Source organism: Schistocerca serialis, chromosome 4 (genome assembly GCF_023864345.2).
Source record: "Schistocerca serialis cubense isolate TAMUIC-IGC-003099 chromosome 4, iqSchSeri2.2, whole genome shotgun sequence".
Taxonomy (NCBI): Eukaryota; Metazoa; Arthropoda; class Insecta; order Orthoptera; family Acrididae; genus Schistocerca; species Schistocerca serialis.
In genome coordinates this window covers 386,010,460-386,022,482 of record NC_064641.1, presented here as the reverse complement: position 1 = coordinate 386,022,482, position 12,023 = coordinate 386,010,460, and positions in this window count along the sequence as shown.

Genomic DNA, 12,023 nt, shown 5'->3' with positions numbered 1-12,023 from the left:
TATTTAGTTGAATTTATGGCTTTTAGATTAGACTGATTTATCGTGTAACCGAAGTTTAACGAGTTCCTTTTAGCATTCTTGTAGATGACCTCACACTTTTCGTTATTTAAGGTCAACTGCCACTTTTGGCACCATTCCGATATTTCTTCTAAATCGTTTTGCAGTTTGTTTTGATCTTCTGATGACTTTATTAGTCGATAAACGACAGCGTCATCTGCAAAAAAGCGAAGACGGCTGCTCAGATTTTCTCCCAAATCGTTTATATAGATAAGGAACAGCAAAGGGCCTATAACACTACCTTGGGGAAAGCCAGAAATCAATTGTTTTACTCGATGACTTTCCGTCAATTACTACGAACTGTGACCTCTCTGACAGGCAATCACAGATCCAGCCACGTTACTGAGACGATATTCCATAAGCACGCAATGTTTTGAATGACGTAGTGGCCGAAGACTGGATGGGCTGCTAGTTTCCCAAGTGGAGCAGCCGCAAAGAAATGCAGGTAAAACTGTGGCTCGATATAGCCGAAGATTCATTGGAACATTCATCTGGCGACTGCTCAACTATGGGCACAATTGGTGTAGAAGGTATGATATTTGAATCCTCTTGTTGTGGATGCGACGTTTGATAAGGAGTTTTCTGTCGAGGGTGGAAACTCTATGATAGCCCCTTATGTAACGGCACTTAGTCGCCGAGCTGTGACTGAAATAGGCGGCTGAGGTGTGCTGGTGTTTTAGCACTGTACGTGGCCAGAAGACTGCGTAGCCAAAAGATTTCCCTCATTATTAATTTCGTAGCCAAAAACGGACGTTTCAAAGAAGGGACATAAGTCGCTCGTAGGGAATTGTCGGCGTAGGGAATTGTCGGAAAAGGCCGCGCGAAGTGGCCGCTTTGTATCGAACAGGCGAGCGTCGGCGCTGCGCAGCCGTGCAGTGCGTCGGCGTGCGGGGCGACTCTTACTTAATGGTGACGGGCTTTATCGGGTTGGTTGCGCGGAAAATGACAGTTGCGTGGAAGAGGCGGGGAGAGAGAGAGAGAGAGAGGGAGAGAGAGAGAGTTTAGGGCCCGGCGCGGTGCGGCCTGTCCCGGCTTCCCTTTTCCCTGCTCGTCCGCGGCCCTTCGCCGCCCTTCCGCCCTCCCTTGCCCCCAAGGGGGTTTTATTCCCCTCCGCTTCCCCCTCGCACCCGCGGCGCGGCCGACCGCCAGCAACGGCAGCTAATGTTCTCCTCTCTTAATAGAGTGCGCTGAAAGCTGCACAGCTCGCCTCTGCTCGGCTAAAAGCCATTTAATGAACCAAACAGAGCGGGAGCAGAAAGACCTTGTTAAAGTGATGAGGTCCATCTCTCTCCCGGCGGCGGCGCAAGGCAGCGGCGTCGGCGGCGGCGGCGTGGGCGGTCGCTGCCCAGCCCGGCTCGGCTTCACGCCTGCCTCCAGGTGGCCCTACCGCTCCCGCCGCCCTGCTAGCTACTACGGCTCGCCTGCCTGCGCTCTAATTTAGTTACGCGTATTAGCGCGTCCCGGCCCGGGGGATGCCGCGCCAAAAAAGGAATCTCTCTTCGCGGTCGCCGTCGTCCAGACGCGCTTTTTTAATAAAAATGTCTCCCTCCTCTATCCTCCAACACTCCCTCCTACCCCTCCTCCTCCTCTCGTTGTTGATGCTGCGGTGGACATTGGCGCACAAATTAGGAGCAGGACCTCCGACTTGCCGGTTCGAGTGCCTCGCCGGCCGTGATGAAGTGGTGGCGTACAGCCACCTGTAAAAGAAAACGAAAAAAACTTGCGCAGCACGAAGCAACCGACGGGATGACGCATCTGCGCGTCGGAAACTCTGCTACAAAGTAGGCAATGCAGACGAAACACAACTATTCGACAAAGAAAAGGACACTGCTCGCGTTAGTAAGAAACTAAGCTCACAATACACGATCACAATGTAATGGTTCAATAAGCCAAAGTGCCTGTATAGTAAAGCAAGATACAGGGTGGCGCAAAATATATGTTACCAAGTTTTTTATACTACGACATAATCTACATCTACGTCTACATCTACATCTACATCCATACTCCGCAAGCCACCTGGTGGTGTGTGGCGGAGGGTACCTTGAGTTCCTCTACCGGTTCTCCCTTCTATTCCAGTCTCGTATTGTTCGTGTAAAGAAAGATTGTCGGTACGCCACTGTGTGGGCTCTAATCTCTCTGATTTTATCCTCATGGTCTCTTCGTGAAATATACGTAGGAGGGAGCAATATACTGCTTGACTCCCCGGTGAAGGTATGTTCTCGATACTTCAATAAAAGTCCGTACCGAGCTACTGAGCGTCTCTCTTGCAGAGTCTTCCACTGGAGTTTATCTATCATCTCCGTAACGCTTTCGCGATTAGTAAATGATCCTGTAACGAAGCGCGCTGCTCTCCATTGGATCTTCTCTATCTCTTCTATCAACTCTATCTGATACGGATCCCACACCGGCGACCAGTATTCAAGCAGTGGGCGAACAAGTGTACTGTAACCTACTTCTTTTGTTTTCGGACTGCACTTCCTTAGGATCCTTCCAATGAATCTCATCTGGCATCTGCTTTACCGACGATTAATTTTATATGGTCAATCCATTTTAAATCACGCTTAATGCCTATTCCCAGATAATTTATGGGATTAACTGCTTCCAGTTGCTGACCTGCTATATTGTCGCTAAATGATAAAGGATCTTTCTTTCTATCTATTCGCAGCGCATTACACTTGTCTACATTGAGATTCAATTGCCATTCCCTGCACCATGCCTCAATTGGTTGCAGATCCTCCTGCATTTCAGTACAACTTTCCATTATTACAACCTCTCGATGTACTACAGCGTCATCCGCAAAAAGCCTCAGTAAACTTCCGATGTTATCCACAAGGTCATTTATATGTATTGTGAATAACAACGGTCCTACGAGACTACCCTGCGGCACACCTGAAATCACTCTTACTTCGGAAGACTTCTCTCCATTGAGAATGACATGCTGCATTATGTTATCTAGGAACTCTTCAATCCAATCACACAATTGGTCTGATAGTCCATTAAACGATTCTGGGAAACTGTATCAAACGCCTTGCGGAAGTCAAGAAACACGGCATCTACCTGGGAACCCGTGTCTATGGCGCTCTGAGTCTCGCGGACGAATAGCACGAGCTGGGTTTCACACGATCGTCTTTTTCGAAACCCATGCTGATTCCTGCAGAGTAGGTTTTTAGTCTCCAGAAAAGTCATTATACTCGAACAGAATACGTGCTCCAAAATTCTACAACTGATCGAAGTTCTGCACATCTATTCGACGTTCCTGCTTGAAAACGGTGATGACCTGTGCCCTTTTCCAATCTTTTGGAGCACTACGCTCTTCTAGAGACCTACGGTACACTCCTGCAAGAAGGGGAGCAAGTTCGTTCTCGTACTCCGTGTAAAATCGAACTGGTAGCCCATAAGGTCCATCGGCCTTTCCTCTTTTGAGCGATTTCAATTGTTTTTCTATCCCTATGTCATTTATTTCGATATCTACCATTTTGTCATCTGTGCGACAATCTAGAGAAGGAACTACAGTAAAGTCTTCCTCTGTGAAACAGCTTTGGAAAAAGACATTTAGTATTTCGGCCTTTAGTCAGTCATCCTCTGTTTCAGTACCATTTTGGTCACAGAGTCTCTGGACATTTTGTTTTGATCCACCTACCGCTTTGACGTAAGACCAAAATTTCTTAGGATTTTGTGCCAAGTCAGTACGTATAACTTTACTTTCGAATTCGTTGAACGCCTCTCGCATAGCTCTCCTCACACTACATTTCGCTTCGTGTAATATTTGTTTGTCCTTAAGGCTGATAGATTCTTATTATCATATACTTGAAACGTCCCCTTTTGAAAAATTATACATGACTGTCCTTAAACTGACACACAATATTTTTAGCGCAACGCAATCTGACTTTCAAAAATCCCTACAAAAGAATGGCCCTGACTAACATTAACCTATCCGTTTCACAAATCACTTACCTCACAAAAATCTTGGTTACTCGAACTACTGCAATACAGCGATCGCCCCTATTGCCAGTTAAATAAAAGATTCAAACTACTGAAGGCACTAACTACTAATAGGCATAGTTAGCCAATGAAAGATTTTGATAGAGAACAAACAATGTATTTACCTTACTAGTGTTCAAAAGTCATAATAAGACATCCAGTCTTACAAATTTCAAAACTCTGCCATCTCTCTCCCCACATCCACCACTGCTGGCGGCTCACCTCCAACTGCTCAACGATACGCACTGTTCACATCCATCTGGCGAACACTACAATAGCAGACAACAATGCAAACTAGCCACAGACTGCACACAGCACAGCCAGTGATTTTCATACAGAGCGCTACGTGGCGTTACCAATATAAGAACCTAAACAACCTACTTACATACTGAGGTGACAAAAATCATAGAAAGCCACAAGCACATATACAGATGGCGGCAGTATCGTGTACACTTGGTATTAAAGGGCAGTGCATTGGTGCAACTGTCATATGTTGCCAGATGAATCACGTGAAAAGATTTCCGACACGCCTATGGGCGCACGACGAGAATTAACAGACTTTGAATGCGGAATGGTAGTTGGAGCTAGACGCTTGGGATTTTGCATTTCGGAAATCGTATTCCGAGATCCACAGAATCAAGAGTGTCCCGAGAAATAAAGTTTCAGAGACTATCTCTCATCACGGATAACGCAGTGGCCGACGGTCTTCACTTAACGACCGAGAACAGCGGAGTTTGCACAGAGCTCTCAGTGCTAATAGACGAGCAACACTGCGTGAAATAACCGCAGAAATAAATGTGGGACGCACAAGTGGGACGAACGTATCTGTTAGGACAGTGCGGCAAAATTCGCTTTAATGGGTTATGGCAGCTGACGACTGATGCGAATGCCTTTGCTAACAGCACGACTTTGCCTAGAGCGTCTCTCCTGCGCTCGTGACCACCTATGTTGGCCCCCAGACGACTCGAAAATTGTGGCCTGGTCAGATGAGGCCGGATTTCAGTTGGCAAGAGCTGGTAGGGTGCGAGTGTGGCGGAGACCCCAGAAGCCGAGGACGCAAGTGGTCAACAAGGCACTGTGCAAGGTGGCGGCTGTTCTTACACGGAATGGACTTGGTCCTCTGGTCCAACTGAACAGAGCATTGATTATAAATGTATATTTTGGGCTATATGGAGATCATTTGCAGCCATTCATGGACTTCATGTTCCCAAACAACGATGTCATGTCACTGGAGCGCTGTTGTTCGCGATTTGATTGAAGAATATTCTGGACAGTTTGAGCGAATGGTTTGGCCACTCAGATCGCACGTCACCAATCGCTGGACATAATCGAGACGCCAGGGTTGCACACAATCCTTCGTCGGCAAAACTTTCGCGATTATGGACGGCTACCGAGGTAATTGGAATAACTCGAGGTCTAGGGGTAACGTCTTTGGTTACTAATCGAAACGTCCTCGGTCCCGAGTTCGAATCCGTCCACCGTCGAAGACTTCCGGCAAAAGACATCACCCTCATTCCACCAACGGCCTTTTCAAAGAGGGCGCTGGAGCGGACAGAGTTTCAGGGCCTTTCTTGCTCTTGGGGTGGGAACTTCCCCTGAAGGTGGAAGAATCAGCAATGATCAACGGCATGAGGATGCAGAAGGCAGTGGAAACCACTGCGTTAAAGATACATAAGGCGCAGCCACAGAACATGTGGGCAGTAATTGAAAAAGTGTCATGATGATCTCTTCATTGGCAAAAGATTCCGAAACAGCCCCCCTTCGGATCTGCGGGAAAGGAATGCCAAGGGAGAGGTGACCACGAGAAAAAGTTGGGCAACGAATGTTTAAAAAGTTGAAAACTGATCATCGAATTGGTGCCTGGAATGTTCGATATTTATACAGCCCAGGCTCTCTAAGGAAGTTATTAGACCAACAGGGGAAGCTGAATGAGAGCATTACTCCCATCCAAGAAATTCGATGGACAGCGAGTGAGCTATTGGAAAAGAAAGAGGGCACTATGTTCTATAGCTGTGATGATAATAGACATGAATTTGGTACAGGTTTCCTTGTTCATAAACATCTGAAACATTTGATGATGAATTTTACACCCATTAATCCAAGGATATCAGTAATTAGAATTAAAGTAAGATTCTTTAATTATAGTATAATTAATGAACATGCACCAACAGAAGAATCTAATGAAGATCTAAAAGATGATTTCTATGATGCCCTTGAAAATGCTTATGGAAAGTGTCCTAGGATTGACATCAAGATCGTACCGGGTGATTTTAATGCACAACTTGAAAGAGAAGACATGTTTCAGCCAGTAAATGGAGCCCATGTATGTATGTATGTATTAAACTGGGGATCTAGAAACGACGGAGAGGCTGCGTCCCATAGTAGCCCTCAGTGGTTCACAACCCCACAACAGGCCACAGCAGTCCACCCACCCCATCGCCACCCCACACCAAACGTCTCATACTAGACGAGTGTAACCCCAAATGTTTGCGTGATAGTCTAGGTATGGTGTACGCGTACGTGGAAACAGTGTTTGCGCAGCAATCGCTGGCACAATGTAACTGAGGCGGAATAAGGGGAACCAGCCCGCATTCGCCGAGGAAGATGGAAAACCGTCTTAAAAATCATCCAGAGGCTGCCCGGCACACCGGACCTCGACACTAATCAGCCGGGCAGATACGTGCCAGGGACCGGCACGAGTTCCCGCCCGGAAAGCAGTGCGTCAGACAGCGCAGCTAGCCGGGTGAGCAATTGGAGCCCGCAGTAACCATGAATCCACTAATGATAATGGAATAAGACTGATCCACTTCGCAGCCTCCCTGGTTTGATGAAGAGTATAAGATAGTGACTGAAGAAAAGAAAACTGAATAACAAAAGGCATTACAGGCGGACTGCACAAGAAGCTTGTTGGAGGATTATCGAGAGAAAAGGAGGATCGAAAAGATGACACATCGCCGAAAGAAATGGGGACTAAGGCTGAAATAGAATGTATGGAATTGTCCAATAATAAGAATGAAACAAGAAAGTTCTTTATAAAAGTAAACAATGGTAGAAGACAATTTGCTCCAATAACCAGCTTGATTAGAGATGAAGAAGGAAACATAATAACTGAGAGTAAACAGCCTCTGGAAAGATGGCGAAGATACTTTAATGATCTGGTGAATCGAGAGGTAGAGCAAGCAGAGTATATCTCTAATGATTGTGGACAAGGATTGAACGACGAACAGCCACTGGATGGCCTAGTTTTAGAGGTCTTTAAAAGAGCTTTAAGGAAATTGAAGAATAACTAGGCTCCCGGCAGTGATAGCATTCCGCAGAATTGCTGAAATGTGGGGGAACAACATTAGAACAGTCTCTGTTTGAACTTATCACTCTCATATGGAAACAGGAAAGGATACCAGATGAATGGAATGCAGGAATATTATGTCCCATACATAAAAAGGGCGACCGAATGGCCGGCCGCTGTGGCCGGAACCACGCGGCTGCTACGGTCGCAGGTTCGAATCCTGCTTCGGACATGGAAGTGTGTGATGTCCTTAGGTTAGTTAGGTTTAAGTAGTTCTAAGTTCTAGGGGACTGATGACCACAGAAGTTAAGTCCCAAGTGCTTGAAGCCATTTGAAATTTTGAGCGACCGAATGGAGTGTAGACGCCACCTTGGAATCACCCTCCTGAACCTGGGGTACAAGGTGTTACCTAATATTATTTTTGATTGGCTGCTCCCATTGTTTGATAAAGAAATTGGAATATACCAACGTGGATTTCGACAAGGAAGGTCAACAGTAGACCATATTTCCAACCTGCGCCAAATTTTTGAAAAACGGTTGAATATACAGTTGGAACACATCACCTCTTTATTGACTTTAAGGCTGCATACGACAGCATCAATAGAAACCAGTTGTTTCACGCATTACAGGAGATAGACTTATATGGAAAGCTCCTGAGAATGGTTAAAATGATGATGTCTGACGTGAGAAGATGGATTCGAGTTCGAGGAATTTACTCAGACCCCCTGGAAATAAAAAAAAAATGGGCTACGTCAAGAAAATGCATTAGCATGCCTATTATTTAATGGAGCACTCGAGAAAGTGATTAGGGAAGCAGGCCTACAGACGAGGGGCCCCATCTTCTACAAGTCAGTGCAGATTTTAGTATATGCAGATGGAGTAGACATCGTAGCACGGACAGCACCAGCACTGAAAGAAGCTTTTACAGCCTTAAGCCAAGCAAGTAAGAAGATGTGCCTTATGATAAATGAAGGTAAAACTAAATATATGGCCTCTGGGAAAGCACATCAACCCTATATGCCGTCAACTTTCAGTGTGAATGTATACACATTTGAAAGAGTTGATAGCTTCAAGTATCTTGGTCCCACGGTCACTTGCTTTAGTGACATCTCAACTGAAATTAAGATTAGGCTGATATCAGTAAATAAGGCATATTTCGCCTTGAGTAATTTATTCCTCTCAAGACTCCTTAGCCGCCCAACAAAATTCACTGTTTATAAAATCCTTGTTAGACCAGTTCTCACTTACGCTTCGGAAACATGGCCCTTGACTGAAACCGGTACAAGGCTGCTCAACGGATTTGAGAGGAAAGTTTTGAGGAGAATAATTGGTCCTGTTTATGTCAGAGAATAATGGAGGAATAGGTACAACGCAGAATTCTACATTATACACTCCTGGAAATTGAAATAAGAACACCGTGAATTCATTGTCCCAGGAACGGGAAACTTTATTGACACATTCCTGGGGTCAGATACATCACATGATCACACTGACAGAACCACAGGCACATAGACACAGGCAACAGAGCATGCACAATGTCGGCACTAGTACAGTGTATATCCACCTTTCGCAGCAATGCAGGCTGCTATTCTCCCATGGAGACGATCGTAGAGATGCTGGATGTAGTCCTGTGGAACGGCTTGCCATGCCATTTCCACCTGGCGCCTCAGTTGGACCAGCGTTCGTGCTGGACGTGCAGACCGCGTGAGACGACGCTTCATCCAGTCCCAAACATGCTCAATGGGGGACAGATCCGGAGATCTTGCTGGCCAGGGTAGTTGACTTACACCTTCTAGAGCACGTTGGGTGGCACGGGATACATGCGGACGAGCATTGTCCTGTTGGAACAGCAAGTTCCCTTGCCGGTCTAGGAATGGTAGAACGATGGGTTCGATGACGGTTTGGATGTACCGTGCACTATTCAGTGTCCCCTCGACGATCACCAGTGGTGTACGGCCAGTGTAGGAGACCGCTCCCCACACCATGATGCCGGGTGTTGGCCCTGTGTCCCTCGGTCGTATGCAGTCCTGATTGTGGCGCTCACCTGCACGGCGCCAAACACGCATACGACCATCATTGGCACCAAGGCAGAAGCGACTCTCATCGCTGAAGACGACACGTCTCCATTCGTCCCTCCATTCACGCCTGTCGCGACACCACTGGAGGCGGGCTGCACGATGTTGGGGCGTGAGCGGAAGACGGCCTAACGGTGTGCGGGACCGTAGCCCAGCTTCATGGAGACGGTTGCGAATGGTCCTCGCCGATACCCCAGGAGCAACAGTGTCCCTAATTTGCTGGGAAGTGGCGGTGCGGTCCTCTACGGCACTGCGTAGGATCCTACGGTCTTGGCGTGCATCCGTGCGTCGCTGCGGTCCGGTCCCAGGTCGACGGGCACGTGCATCTTCCGCCGACCACTGGCGACAACATCGATGTACTGTGGAGACCTCACGCCCCACGTGTTGAGCAATTCGGCGGTACGTCCACCCGGCATCCCGCATGCCCACTATACGCCCTCGCTCAAAGTCCGTCAACTGCACATACGGTTCACGTCCACGCTGTCGCGGCATGCTACCAGTGTTAAAGACTGCGATGGAGCTCCGTATGCCACGGCAAACTGGCTGACACTGGCGCCGGCGGTGCACAAATGCTGCGCAGCTAGCGCCATTCGATGGCCAACACTGCGGTTCCTGGTGTGTCCGCTGTGCCGTGCGTGTGATCATTACTTGTACAGCCCTCTCGCAGTGTCCGGAGCAAGTATGGTGGGTCTGACATACCGGTGTCAATGTGTTCTTTTTTCCATTTCCAGGAGTGTATATGCCGATGCTCCCATAACAAAAATCATACGATCAGGAAGGATAAGATGGACAGGTCATGTGGCAAGAATGGAGGAGTCTGAGCTGATAAAGAAGATTCTCTTTGGTAATCCTGGAGGACAAAGAAGACGAGGTCGACGTCGAACAAGATGGTTGGATGGAGTGGAAGAAGACCTACGGAAGCCCGGATGCAGAAATTGGAGGAGGGTAGCAGTAGCATGTGACCGTGATGGATGGCGGAAGCTCGTTGGGAATTCCCAGGTTCACCCTGGACTGTAGCGCCACGGAAGAAGAAGAAGAAAATGGGTTGCTAAGTCGAACCGGCTACATGAAAAATGCGAAGAAATCGAGAAAGAGATGATCATCGGAAGGACTGACTCAGCATACAGAAAAATGAAAACAACAATGAGATCCAGTATTAGAATCAGAATTTAAAAGAGCATTGCAAGATTTAAGATCAAATACAGCAGAAGGAATAGATAACATTCCGTCAAAATTCTAAAATCACTGGGGGAAGTTGCAACAAAACGACTAGTCACATTGGTATGCAGAATGTATGAGTCTGGTGATATATCACCGATTTTCGGAAAAATATCATCCACAAAATTCCGAAGATTGCAGGAGTTGTCAAGTGCGAGAATCATCGCACGTTCAGGTCAACAATTTAGGGATCCAACTCACTGACAAGAATAATAAACAGAAGAATGGAAAAGAAAATTGAAGATCTGTTAGATGACGATGAGTTTGACTTTGGGAGAGGTGAAAGCACCAGAGAGGAGGTTCTGACGTTACGGTTGATAATAAAAGCAAGATTAAAGAAAAATCAAGACACGTTCATAGGACCTGTAGACCTGGAAAAAGCGTTCGACAGTATCAAATGGTGTAAGTAGTTCGAAATTCTGAGGAAAACAATGATAAGCTGTGGGAAGAATTGGGCAAATATATCTTGTACAAGAGCCAAGAGGGAATAATAAAAGTGGGAGATCAAGAACGAAGTGCTCGGAATAAAAAGGGTATAAGATAGGGATATAGTTTTTCGCCCCTACAGTTCAATCTACACATAGAAGAAGCTGTGATGAAAATAAGAGAAAAGTTCAAGAGTGGAATTAAAATTCAGCGTGAAAGGATATCAATGATAAGATTCGCTGATGACATTGCTACCATCAGTGAAACTGAAGAAGAATTACAAGATCTGCTGAATGGAATGAACATTCTACTGAGTAGAGAATATGTATTGAGAGTAAATCGAAGAAGACGAAAGTAGTGGCAAGTATCTGAAATGAGAACTGCGAGAAACTTAACAGTAGGATTGATGGTCACGAAGTAGACAAAGTTAGGGAATTCTGCTACCTAGCCAGTAAAATAACGCATGACGGACGGAGCAAGTGGGGCATCAAAAGCAGACTAGCACCGCCAAAAAGGGGATTCTTGGCCAAGACAAGTGTACTAGCATCTAACATAGGCCTTAATTTGAGGAAGAAATTTCCTGGAATGTACGTTTGGAACAAAGCATTGTATGGTAGCGAAAAATGGACTGTGAGAAAACCGGAACAGAAGAAAATCGAATTTTGGTGGTACAGTTGTGGTGATACAGATAAATGCTGAAAATTAGATGGAGTGATACCGTAAGGTATAAGGAGGTTCTGCGCGGAATCGGAGAGGAAAGGAATATATGGAAAACAGTGACAAGAAGAAGGGACAGAATGATAGGGTATCTATTAAGACATCAGGGAATACCTTCCACAGTACTAGAGGGAGCTGTAGAGGGTAAAAACTGTAGAGGAAGACAGAGAGTGGAATACATCCAGCAAATAATTGGCGACGCAGATTGCAAGTGTTGCTCTGAAATGTCTTGGCGGGCCGCATTAAACTAGTCAGAAGACTGA